This window comes from Solanum tuberosum, unplaced genomic scaffold (assembly GCF_000226075.1).
Source record: "Solanum tuberosum cultivar DM 1-3 516 R44 unplaced genomic scaffold, SolTub_3.0 scf00029, whole genome shotgun sequence".
Lineage (NCBI taxonomy): Eukaryota > Viridiplantae > Streptophyta > Magnoliopsida > Solanales > Solanaceae > Solanum > Solanum tuberosum.
Window position 1 is genome coordinate 2,688,522 of NW_006238955.1, and position 14,240 is coordinate 2,702,761.

A 14,240-nucleotide genomic window follows, 5' to 3' on the forward strand; every position below is an offset into this window, starting at 1 on the left:
CCATTCCCCCAATAGCTTCTCTTCATATATTACCAAGGTCTTCATCCACCACTTGAATCATTGTGAAACTGTTTCCTCCATTAATGCCAATGAACCACACTAAAATATCTTAATATAATCTAATATATATACATGTTCCACTTAATTTTACAAAGACATATAACAATCATTCTTCACTCTCCAAAATAATCAGATCTCTATCACCTAGCCGCCTGTAAATTACCCCTCCCCATTCCCCCAATAGCTTCTCTTCATATATTTTTATCTCACAAAAACTGAAGCAACTACTTCTGAAAAAGGATTTCTGAAATACTTCTTACAAAAGATTATAAAAATGGGGAAATGGAGCAAGAAAGAAAAATCAGGACTAGGTGGGGGGGGGGGGACCGACAGTGATGTTGGGTAGAAAGAAAAGAAATGGGAAAGAAGATTTGTCTTTTTATTCATTTTTTCTTTTCTTTTAATTAATTTTAGTCTCAAATTTTTTTGTTTCCGCTCCTTTAACGCATGAGATCACACGTTTGTTCCATCTCGACTATTAAGCTGCCACATAGGATTGGTCAACGGTCAGAGGGATTTAAAATATTGAAAGAATGCAAAATAAATATATAAAAGAGAGGTGCTAAATATTTCCTGTATTTATTCCTCTGTTCAGTACATGTATATATATAAAAAATAAAATAACAAACTACCCAACTATCCTATATATTAGCTACCTCAACACAACATATTAGTATTTGTACGTAAGTAGAACTCACACACTACCCATCTATCTCCTAATTTGTAGATACCTTAATTAACCAACTACTATTTACAATGGAAGTAAAAATGGAAAAGGAAAACAGTAATTTACAGATGGAAAATAATGGCTCGTGTGTACTTTGTGTTGTCTGAAAAACATGATATTGTTAACCTTTTTCATTCTTCTTTGGCACAAAATCATCCTCGAGCTTTTTCATTGACGAGTCTCCAATAAATTCAACAAATATTGTGTTTCATTTAGTTTAAGTGCTCAATTGACAAAGTCATGAGTAGAAGGGTCTAGTTGACAATCCGAGTCAAGTATAAATATCTCCCAGGTCATTCCGCCAAAAAAGAAATTATTAAAAAGTGCAACTTGCTTAGCAAGAAGCTACTTTTTTGATTTTTTTTTTTTTTACAAACTTGCTGCTTGGCCAATAAGAATTACAAAAAATAAAAATAAAGAATCGCAAAACAGATCTCACTGATTGTGAAAGTGAGATGGCTATAGAAACATATCTCGCCACACAGGGAGCAAAGTTTCCCTTTTGGTTAAATTAAAAACTGAGTGATCGTTTATACATGTTGAAGGAAAGAAGTGAATTTTGGCTCCGAACTCTGTAAATGAAAGGTGGAGTTGGAGAAGTGAGAAGAGAAAAGGAGAAGTTATAATGGCGTGGGATCCACAACAGGTATTTTTATCAATTAAAAAAATCCCTCACACAACTATGACATGATATGCCTCACCCACCATAAATTTTTTCATGGGTTCCTTTCGGCATAATTTACGACAGATATATTCTTTACTTCGCAAGCACCTGGCAAACATCTCTGCCGAACAACCCAGAAAAACTTAAGACTGCCACTGCTAGGAAAACTATTGAAAGCAGCAGGGCAACACAAACAAACTATAAAATCCTTCATTCAGGCCAAACGGATATTTCATTCTCCAGCAACAATTTGTTTGAAAGCTATATCTAATAACGTAGATGGAGCAGGTCACTTGGAAAATTACAAACACTTGATACTCTGGAAATTGTTTGAGAATGCAACACTCCTGGAACTCATTCTTCCATAGCATCTCCACCTTCAATCACCTCTACCATCTCTCTCAATGGTATAATCTTTGTAAGAAGAACTTCTGTAACCACAATTCAACTAACCACATTAGTGAAGTCCAGGCTAAATGCTAAGCATTTTTCAGACACTAACTTAAATATTTTAACAAGGTCTTCCTTGGGCCCTGACAAGTATGAGAATACTAACCAGTCTTTTTAGGGAATGAGTAACCCTTCTGTGTATAGGTCCGAGGATTAGGCGACATATGATTCCTTAAGTACTCCGTGTGACCCTAACAAATCAGCATACGAGTTGAAATACTAGCAAAATAGAACATACGTAGAGTCATGAATGATAAGTTGAAAAATTTGTCATTGATTGCTAAAAGGAGATTAGACCTTTGTTATCACACAGATATCAACATTGCTTCCACTACCAAGATCATTGAATACCCCAGACAATATGGCCTCCGCTACTAGCTTTATCCCTTCATCTTTCTGAACCAAGATTCCATCTCAACATTTTAATAATTTACAATGTAAAAGAGAGGCCAGATTCAGTGGACTGAACATAGCTGCAGAAAATGAACTCACACTTAACCCTTCCCGGTATTTTGACTCAAAGATAGCCATAGCTGCAAGGGAACCAGAGCCCATTGTAGCATATGGCAGAGTATCAGTTGATCCATGTGGATAAATCTGAGAAGAGGCCATTAACCAGCAACATTTCAGGATTTTAACAATGGAAAAAATATGAATATACTAAGGTGAATCAAACACAAGACCACTCACAGTATGCAGATGTGGCCCTGAGACATCAACCCCACCAAGGACCAAAGCAGCTGAGACGTGCCCCTGATAGCTGGTTAAGAGAGCATAGTTAAGCCTCTGTGTTAGCAATTTAATTGCACGGAAAGAAATAATTTCAACATTAAAATATATGTTTCACCTGAATAGATGAGACTTCAAAAGAGTGAGAGCTGTCACAACCCTGGATTCACGACCAGTGTGATACCTGTGATGCTTCAGTTGGGAACTGACCATGTCTACAAAATAGCAGTTGCTACTTAAGGTGTGAGAGAGACACAGAGTAGGATTTGAAACATGAAAGAGATGTTACTATCGATAACGGAATTACATGAATATCAAACTCAAATTACCAGTTACTGCCTCAGTATCAGCAGCTGCTCCTGCTCCACAGCAATATATGTTGGGGGGGGGGGGGGGGGCAGGTAATGAATCTTCTCACAGTTCTTATCAGCAACAATCGGTCCTTCAGTGGCTCGTGTGTCTGCTCCAAGAATGACGCCATCCTGGAATACAAAAGATATTCTTAAGCTGTTACATAAGAATCACTTGCAAAATCAGCTGGTAAAACATGCACCAATCATGGACTCTTAAAGGCCACATTTTCCTCACAAAAGATTTAAAGATGTATATTACACATAGCTTCCTGAGTCTGCTGATCCCTTGTGCAACATCTCATGGATAATCAATCACACAGTCATTCAAGAAAGCTACATCACCCTTAAACTAAAAAGAAATGAAGATGCAGGTGTATCTAAGATACTGTGAAGGGGAGAAAAAGAAAGAAAACCATATAAGAATGGAATTTTTTTTTGACAATTAGCACTCAGCAATGCAGTTAGCTATGTATATGGTTCATAATTTCTTTATGGAAGATAGCCTCAAGCTAAAAGCTAATGCTTCAATCACTAAAGACTGAGGGTGGTGGCTTTGTAGTGGTTTTAATTGCAAAGTGATGCTACTAGTTTTGGAGGATTCTTGTTCCTGTGGCTGAGAAGTCAAACCACGCCCTTCTTTACTATTCCCTTGATGAGAGGTAAGCTCTAGAATTGGTGGACAGTCCAATCCTTTCTTTTCTTGAAGTTTAGCATGGAGCGGAGCTACTTCTGCCGCAAATTCATACTAAACTCAATGCTTGGCAGGGAGATATAGGGGGTCTTTGCAAGTATATCTATCATATAGATGAAACGAGTTTCATCCTATATTTTGTCGAGTTACTCATAAAATAATCCAATTGGAAAAAAAATAGTAGTAGAACAAAGTTTTTTGATGACCAGTAGAACAAAGTTACAAACATTAGCTGCAAACATGCTTGACTCTTGATAGCTCTGTTTTTCATGACATCCGTGCCATGGCCAGATATTAATCACAAACCCCATATCTGAGTTTTTTTTTTTTTTTTTTGAGAAGGCAACATTTTGTATATATTTATCAAAATAGCACTTAGGTTGTGCTGAAACCATAGTTACAACTGAAAAAGAAAAAAACTGCTCCGGAAACCTTAACAAAAACTATGGTGTCTATAGTTGAAACAATATCTTCTATGTGTTTCTAGTTAGATCAAAAAAAGAAAGGTCTAAAGCAATTCAATTTAATCCTCTGAACTGAACTGCTGGCGTCTTCTAAACATCTGAAATTTCTCTCTTTCTAGATTGTCCACCAAACGCAAGTTGGGACAATCCACCACCATCTATCTTTGTATGTCGATCCTACACCTGCTTCTTCCCAGCTGAGCAAGACCTCAGTAATCTTCATTGGCATTGTCCAAACAATACCTCTAAGACTAATGAAGATCTTTCATAGCATGTCTGCGATCCTACAGTTTAGAAATAAGATAGCTGAATGTCTCAGTTTCTTCAACACACGTGTAGCACTTAGAGCAAAGGTTGACTCTCTTTCTAAGGTTTACATAAGTCAGCACCACTTCCATGGCTAACAACCAACTAAAACATGCTACTTTGTAGGGTGTTTTAACTTTCCAGATGTTCTTCCATGGCCAGTTGTCCACTTGCTGCATGTCTCTGCTAAGAAGCTTGAGAAAACCCCGAAATGTTCGCTACCATGTACTTGCCACTAAAGTCTATCATATCTCTCCTGTGTAGATTTGAATTCTTCCCGTGTTCTATACAACTCAACTAATGTATTCACTTCCCAATCATTTTGATTTCTTCTGAATGTACACAACTCTACAAATGCTCCATCTACTGTTTTCTCTTACTGTAGATCCAGGGAATAAATGTTTGGAAAGAGATCCTTTAGACAAGAATTGGCAAGGCATTTGTCCCTCCAAAAAGATGTATTGCAGCCATTAAATACCCTGATAGTGGTGTGAGCCTTCATCAGAGGCCAAGTTCTCCTTATGGATCTCCATATGGTGAATTTACTTCCTTGTTATCCGGACCATATTTAGCTCTTACTATTTGTATGGCCCAATTTTTTTAAAAATCCTCAGCAGCCTCCACCTCCAACCTTTGATGAAAAAAGAAAACCTCTCCTTACTTTTTTGTTTTTCCCCAAAAGAACAAACTTATTTCTCTATTTTACCTTCCATTTCACATTTTACATAGGTGTTGGCAATTAGATAAGCTGAGGATCTACCTTCCAAAGAAAAAATCCTCTCTACCACCAAACATCACCTTTCATATATTGTGATTCTCTTTGCAATTAATTAGGTTGAAAGATCTACGAGGGTGGGGGTGAAGATGAGGTGCGTTAGAGGGTGGGGAGGACAAAATCAATGTGGAACTTGTTTTCCCTACTTCCTCTAGGGAAGTTATTTTCCTCATTTTAAGGTTCTTGTTTTCCTAGAAAAACTGCTTTCCAAGAATCTTGACCAACCGAACATGAGAAAATTGGAACACATCTTCCTCTAGAACAGACCCTGAATTGTACTTTTTAACAACTGATATAGGTTAACTGCCTTGGCAAGAATATACTTACATCTGCTAATGAAGATTGGGAAGATCAATAATAATGAATGGTCAAATTCATGGTTCTATTCAATTTCAAAAAAAAATAATCCTAGTTTCAAAAACATGGTTCTATTCATCCCACAAATAACTTGGTGAGAGTTTGTCAAACATTCCCTTCAAAGGACTCCAAGGGCAAATATAGGCAGAGTTTTCTCATATTTATATGATACTCAGTAAGGCATTATGAACTCCATACTTCAAAGCAAAATGAAGTAAGGAAGGGGAAGGAAAGACAAGAAGAAATCCTAAGTCACAAATCCAATATTTTTTCGGTGTACTAAGCAACTTTATTACTTCATCTCCTCTTCTTTGTGTCCTTCAAAACAAGGGTGTAGGTATTAAATGAAAGATGATACCTTCCAGTAGTAGCCAGCATTTTTAATCCTTCAGAACGTTGACACACAAAAATCTCCATGCCTAAAATAAAATACTCTTTTTCCTCTTTTCTCTCCCTTATTACTCCAAATTTGTCAAAGGATCTCTAATCAAGAAAGACAAGTTTTTAATGGCAAGGCAAAGTTGTTTTGCTTAGGAAGTTTTCACACAGAAAAATCCTTTTATCATATGCTTCCAAAAGCTGAACATTTCGATACCAGTAGTAGAATATTCAGAATAGATACAACCTATGAAATCTATTCCAGCCAGAGGCGGATCCAGGATTTAGAGTCTCTGGGTGCCAAACAAACTCATCTCCTAAATTAACTTTATGTTTGATTCGAATTACTCGTCTTTTCGATTTATATGACAAATCAATCAACAAAATAGGAATAAACAACATGTATAATTTTTTTAAAAACATGCTTGTAGGCTGTTTACGAAAAAATTATGGTGGTTCATAATGTTCATTTGTCAAAAATCAAATAAAGATAAATATATTAATATTAATTTTGATTTAAAGTCAAATAATTACGTATTTAAAAAAGAGTTAAACTAAGATAAATTAAGATATCTGTTTTTTAACCTCATACAAAATCAATTGTATTATTTTTAGGATAAACGTAAATAGTTATTTAAAATTACTTGTCAATCAACAAAATATAAATATAATTAACCAATTTTTCTGTTTTTCATTTTACTCTCTCCATTAATTTATAGGTTATTTTTTGTTCTTGAAAGTCAAGCTATAAGGTGTATTTTTTTGTTCCTGTTTTAAAATTATATAAACATGATAAGAATCGTAAATAATAATGTTTTTGGTTGAATTGCAACTTAGCGAGAAGGTAATATTTATGAACAAACATAAGTTGCAATTCTTATCATGTTAATGTAATAATAATAAATATTTAAAAATATTTTAATTAAATTTCACATAGCTTAAATTTCAAGAATAAAAAAATATCATATAAATTGAGAGAGCATACATATGTAGGAGTTTATGATTGATTTCCGATTTTGGGTTACATGAAAATAGTACCAAAACTTATATAATTATTGGTTAAAATTACTGATGATTTTCTGTTATATTTTCTTGTTGGAGAATATTTGATGCATTTAAGTGTTTATGAAATTATTAAGAAGAAGAAAAAAACAATTTATACCTCTTTCTATTAGCTATTAACTTTTTCTTTTACTTCTTTAAGAAATTATAAATAAAAATGATAGTTACTATTTTAATCTTTAAGATAAACATTTTTGTAATTTTTTACAAATTTTGTTTACACTTTCAAGAAAAATTAATTGTTAGGATAATGAAAAAAAATTAACAAATTGTTGTTTAATTTTGTTAATTGACAAATAATTTTTAATAACTATTTTTAGTAAAATGTAAATAATTAATATAGGATAGAAAAATAATATCTAATGTTAGGAGTAGGATGAATTAGGTTAAATTTCATACTTGTAAAATTATTTAAAGATAAAGAAAGTAGCAAATAATTTGAAACAATGGTAAAAAAGAAAAAAAAGAAAAAGATCGAAAAGCTATTACAATATGATTTATGAGAGGAACCTTAAGTTTTAAAAAAGAAAAAATGAAAATGTGTCAAAACGGGTTCGATCCCGCGACCTGAGGCTCAAACATTTGGCCTTTTACCACAGGCACCACAGAGTACTTTGGTATTGTGGGTGGAGGGTTTATTATTTATATATAGACTGTGTATATATACCTATATACATAAAGTTTCCGTCGAAGCTCGTGGGTGGCATGGCACCCCCACCCGCCTGAGTAGATCCGCCCCTCATTTCAGCACATACAATCGAATGCATATGAATGTGTTACATGTCAATTGATTAGAAATCGAGTTGTCGTTAATTTTGTATTTGAGTCTGTTAAGTGGGACACGTGAGTGTAATAGTTGTAGTGGAAGTCGGTTACTAGTTGTTATAACTGAATTGTGGACAGCTGTCCCTTTTCTATTACATATACTCGTTGATTTCATTGTAAAGGTATCAATTCAGATCAATAAGAAATTCTCTTTCTCTCTCTATCTCTTCTCTCTCAATTCATCTTCTTCCTTGGAAGAATCGAGTTCAGCTATTCAAGAGCACTATCAATCTTCCTTGCTCTTTAGGCTTACTCAATTGACATTGTATCATTGGTATCAGAGCAAAGTATTCTCTGATCTGTGGCAATGGGGGATCACAACACTCGGATGCAAGAGCTGCGTAAGGAGGTCGACAGTCTCAAACACTCCATGGAAGGGGTAACCAGCTCCGTCGCAGAGATTCGACAGTCTGTGGACGCTAGTGTGGCTTAGGCCATGGACGAATTTCGAAGATTGCTGGCAACATCTACGAACACCCATGGCAGTGTTAGACCCCTACCTAAAGGAATTCCTAGAGGTGAAAATAGACCCGGGAATTATCAATTACCTACACGTAATTACCAGATGGATTTCCCTAAATTTGATGGACAGGGATTGAGGGAATGGCTTTACAGATGTGAACAATTTTTCGATGTAGACGAAACCCCAGAAGACTCAAAGGTTAAGCTGGCATCTTGCAACTTCGAGGGCAAGGCACTCCAATGGCACCAATCTTATATGAAGCACATGATGTCAAGGGATTGGCCACGTTGGACTGAGTATGTAGGAAGCCTCTATGCTAGGTTTGGGGCTGAATTATTTGACGATCCAATGGGCGATTTCAAGGACTTGAGATAGGTAAACTTTGTTCAAGACTATGTCGATCTTTTTGATGAATTACTCACTAGAGTTGAACTATCAGAAGATCAGGTTGTTAGTTGCTTTGTTCAAGGGTTAAAACCAGAAATTGGCTTGCCTGTTAAAATGCTTGCACCAAGGTCACTAGCTAAGGCAGTTAACTTAGCTAGAATACAGGAACAAACCTTAGTTGTCCAGAAGCAAGTATTTTCTGGATCTTCAGTACTTTCCAATCCCAGAACTAATCCCACTTTTTCTTATAGATCCACTTACCAATCCGGTAGAAGTCATCCAAACCCTTCCAAAAATTCCACGACCTTCTCTAATAACCCCAAACCTAACCTGAAAAATGTCAAACTATTAACACCTGCTGAGATGGATGAAAGGAGGAGCAAAGGACTATGTTTTAATTGTGATGAAAAGTATGTTTATGGGCATGTTTGTAAGAAGAAGCGACAATTATTTTCTATGGAAGTAGAGGAGGACAGTGAGGGTGTTGAAGAATTAGAGCAGGAAGTTGCAGTAGACCCTGCAGAATTCTTGACTACGATAGGCCATTCCTTGGAGACTGATGATCAGGGGGCCATTCTGCCTCATGTGTCTGTTCATGCAATGAATGGACTGCATGACTTTAGGACTATGAGAGTTACAGTATCTATTAAAGGCAAGGTTGTACAAGTCCTAATTGATACAGGGAGTACTCACAATTTTCTGGATTTAAACACTGCCAAAAGGTTAGGATGTGTTTTAACTGCTATCTCCCCTTTTCCTGTGTCTGTGGCTGATGGAAAGAAGATGCATTGCCAGTATATATGTAAGAAGCTGGTTTGGAAAATGCAAGGGGTCTCATTCGATTCTGACATGTTAGTACTGCCTATTGGAGGGTGTAGCATGGTCCTTGGGGTTCAATGGTTAATTACCTTGGGGGATATAATGTGGAATTTTAAACAACTTAAAATGGAGTTCAGTATCATGGGTCACAAGGTGTCTCTTAGGGGTGTCAAACCTCCTGCAGCTAAGCTGGTACAGCAGAGTGGCATGGATAAATTGTTAGCTAAACCAGCCGAACTATGCTTGATCTCTGTGGGTATGTATTTGGGAGAGGAGTACAGTGGGGAAACAGGTAGTTTCTTTTCTATAAACACTTGTGATGAAGTTGGTAAGGATAAAGCTGACATACAGGAGATACTGCGAGATTTCAATGATTTGTTTGAGGTACCAACTGAATTACCACCATCAAGAGATCATGACCATATAATCGTCTTGAAAGAAAGCACTTCTCCTATCAACATTAGACCCTACAGGTACCCTGCAATTCAGAAGGATGAGATTGAGAAGCTGGTCAATGAGATGATGGATTCAGGAGTGATAAGGCCTAGTACCAGTCCATATTCTTCACCCATAGTCATGGTTAAGAAGAAAGATGGTTCATGGCGAATGTGTGTCGATTACAGAGAACTGAATACTCGTACTATCAAGGATAAGTTTCCCATTCCATTGATTGAAGAATTGCTAGATGAACTACATGGAGCAAAGTATTTCTCTAAGTTGGATCTACGATCAGGTTATCATCAGATTATGATGTTCGAGCCTGACATCCCAAAAACTACTTTTCGAACCCATCAAGGTCATTATGAATTCATGGTCATGCCTTTTGGCCTAACTAATGCCCCCTCCACATTTCAAAGCTTGATGAATCAGATTTTTCTTCCTCATCTCAGAAAGTTCATTTTAGTATTCTTTGATGATATCCTTGTCTACAACTCTAAGTGGACTAATCATCTTTCTCACCTGAGGGAAAATTTCAAGATTCTTAGAGAAAATGTTTTGTATGTGAAGCAAAGTAAATGTGCATTTGGGGTTCAACAGATTGACTATTTAGGTCATATCATCTCTCAAGACGGGGTTGCTATGGATGGAAGCAAGGTAGATGCTGTGGTGAACTGGCCCCAACCTACAACTTTAAAAGGATTGAGAGGGTTTTTGGGACTTGCAGGGTACTACAGGAGGTTTATCCAAGGTTTTGGTATTATAGCAAGACCTTTGAATGACTTATTAAAGAAGGGAAATTTCAAATGGACTGAAGCTGCTTCTCAAGCTTTTGGCAAGCTCAAATTGGTCGTTACTTCAGCACCTGTGTTAGCTTTACCAAATTTTTCCACAGAATTCATTGTGGAAACAGATGCCTCTGGAGGAGGTATTGGTGCTGTACTTGCACAAAATCACAGACCTATAGCATTTTTCAGTCAAGGGTTGTCCGCAAAGAATCAAGCCCTATCAGTTTATGAAAGGGAATTGTTAGCATTAGTGTCAGCTGTCCAGAAGTGGAGGCCGTATCTTTTGGGTCGGCAATTTGTAATTAAAACTGATCATCAACCCCTCAAATATTTGATGGAGCAAAGGATCACTACCCCTAGCCAACAAAAGTGGTTGGTCAAACTACTTGGTTATGACTACCTTATTTCATATAAAAAAGGCAAAGACAATGTTGTTGCAGATGCTCTTTCTAGAAAAGAGGAACCCATCCAGCTTTGTAGCATCTCTGGGGTTCAAACTCAACTACTTGAAGATGTGAAGAACTCGTGGTTGCAGGATCCTGTGCTACAGAAACTAATCACTTCCATTCAGACTGCAGGTGTTACTAAACCTTACTACAGTTATCATGCTGGGATCTTGAGTAGAAAAGGTAAGATGATGGTAGGCTCTGTGGCTACTGTGAGAAAAGATTTGATAGCTTTATACCATGACAGTGCTAGTGGAGGTCATTCTGGTATAACAGCCACCTTACAGAGGCTTAAACAGGATATTTACCGGAAGAAAATGAAACAGGATGTCTATGCCTATGTTAGATGTTGTGATGTTTGTCAAAGGTGCAAGAGTGAAAATGTAGCATACCCTGGCCTTCTTCAACCTCTACCAATTCCAGACAAAGTGTGGCAAGAAATTTCGATGGATTTTATTGAGGGTCTTCCTAAGGTCACTGGACATGAGGTTATTTTTGTGGTAGTTGACAGGTTGAGCAAAGCAGCTCACTTTATGGCACTCAAGCACCCTTATACTGCAGTGGAGGTGGCTCAGGCTTTCATGAATGGGGTTTTCAAACTGCATGGAATGCCAAAAACCATAGTCTCTGATAGAGATCCAGTTTTTACAAGCAGGTTTTGGAAAGAATTGTTCAAATTGCAGAAGGTCACCTTGCTCACTTCCTCGGCATACCACCCTCAGACAGATGGGCAGACTGAAGTTGTTAATAGATGTCAGTGTTATCTCAGGTGCATGACGTTTGAGAAACCTAGGGAATGGCCTCAATGGTTGGCCCTAGCCGAATGGTGGTACAACACTTCATTTCATTCTGCTATTAACATGACACCCTATGCTGTTGTTTATGGTCAAACACCTCCTCCGCTCCTTCCTTACATGCCTTTCGACTCCCAACTTGACATGGTCGATAGGAGTTTACAAGCCCGAGAGGCTACCTTGAGATGCCTAAAGTCCCATTTAGCTAGAGCCCAAAGTAGGATGAAGTCTCAAGCTGATAAAGGAAGAACTGATAGGTTTTATGTAGTCGGGGATTGGGTCTACATAAAGTTACATCCTTACAGACAGACATCATTGAAATCTCATACTTTCCAAAAACTTTCAGCCAAGTTTTTTGGTCCTTTCCAAATTATAGCAAGGGTTGGTTCAGTTGCGTACACTCTCCAATTACCCCCTGACTCTCGAATTCACCCTACTTTTCATATTTCTCAGCTAAAAAAGAAGTTAGGGTCCCATATTGTTTTGGCTACCCTCCTTGAGGTTCATGTTGACGCTGGTCACATCCTCTTAACACCAGAAGCAGTTCTTGATAGGAGGCTTATCAAGAAGCATGGCAAACCTGCTACTCAGTTGTTAATCAAATGGTTCAATGTGTCTGAAGATGATAGCACTTGGGAGGATTATCAGTCTTTCACCCAGCGGTTTCCACATTTTAATCCTTGAGGTCAAGGATTAGATGAAGAGGGGGAGTATTGTTACATATCAATTGATTAGAAATCGAGTTGTCGTTAATTTTGTATTTGAGTCTGTTAAGTGGGACACATGACTGACACGTGAGTGTAATAGTTGTAGTGGAAGTCGGTTACTAGTTGTTATAACTGAATTGTGGACAGCTGTCCCTTCTCTATTACATATACTCGTTGATTTCATTGTAAAGGTATTAATTCAGATCAATAAGAAATTCTCTTTCTCTCTCTCTATCTATTCTCTCTCAATTCATCTTCTTCCTTGGAAGAATCGAGTTCAGCTGTTCAAGAGCACTATCAATCTTCCTTACTCTTTAGGCTTACTCAATTGACATTGTATCAGAATGCTTCTATCTTAAGAAACTTCAAAAGCAATGAAATAACTCTCTAATGTAGTTAACAAAACCATAAAAATCTTGTCCAAACAAATGAAAGCAAACAATTAATTAGAGAGTCATTAACCACTCTACTCAAATGACTTAGGCCTGAAATGATCTATTTCCCAACTAAATGAAAAGATTCTGAAATAATACTCTCCCTGTTGTACTGCAAGCAAATGACCCAAACCAAATGTCTTTTTCTTCCTTAAATAAAAAAAAAATCTGCATAAAATTTTTGCAGGCAAATGCTAACGCCCTGTGCCTATAACACAACACTAAGGTTTGGATCAGTTTGCGCCACTGTAGATACCAAATAACTTTGTCCACGATATATTGCAAGAGATCACCTACCTTTTGTTTTCAATGCTTGCTTTAATTCAAACAAACCAATAATAGGATTCCCCCCTTTTTAGGTTCAATGTATAAGGATTTAGCTAGACGGTTTCAAGTGAGCCAAAATAATTAAATAATAAAAAAAGGGAAGAGGTAGTGTACCTGAAAAATTAAGCCAACGATGGTAGTACCAGTCTTAAGGAAAGAAGGAGAGCGAAGTCCTTTATTCACCAGCATCTCATTCCTTCTGCACAAATTAAAACTAAACCCACCCTTCGAAGGAACATCCTTAGACGCCATTACACACTGAAAACACACTCTTGATTACAAAAGGAGCAGAGTTTGCGTTGATGATTCGAAACCAAAGAGCTGATCTTGTAAATTGGCCAAGCCTTGGAGAATAAGAAAACAAGCGCTGATTTTTGTTTTGGGCTCATTTTCAAGTTTTATTCGACCCGATATTGCACCCTACCAATTCAAGTGTTGACTATGTGTCGGGTCTTTTTTTTTTCTTAATTAATGAAAATCTAGTTAAAGTTCATCTCTAAACTTTTTTTTATTGCGTCCAAAAAATTTGGTGTTGCCATGACGGTAAATTTTTTTGAGTACATGTCATGAAATGATCTCTTTTTTATGAATTCAATAAATATGATATATAATTTAATAAGATGCAATAATTTTGAAGTATTCATTTTACTTTATGTATAATAAATTTATTTTTTATGTGAATTCAATAAATATGATACATAAATTAATAAGGTACAATGATTTAATCAAAATAAGCTTCATTGAGTCTTAAAACACTCTTGAATTTAGTGAGGTCTTACTGTAAATCTTTTTAGAA

General features: G+C 36.6%; 1 pseudogene; it reads right to left on the reverse strand.

The window, feature by feature from the left end:
* Positions 1 to 1,636: 1,636 nt before the first annotated feature.
* LOC102579050 (proteasome subunit beta type-7-B-like) lies at positions 1,637 to 13,800 on the reverse strand (annotated as a pseudogene).
* Between the last annotated feature and the right edge of the window lie 440 nt (positions 13,801 to 14,240).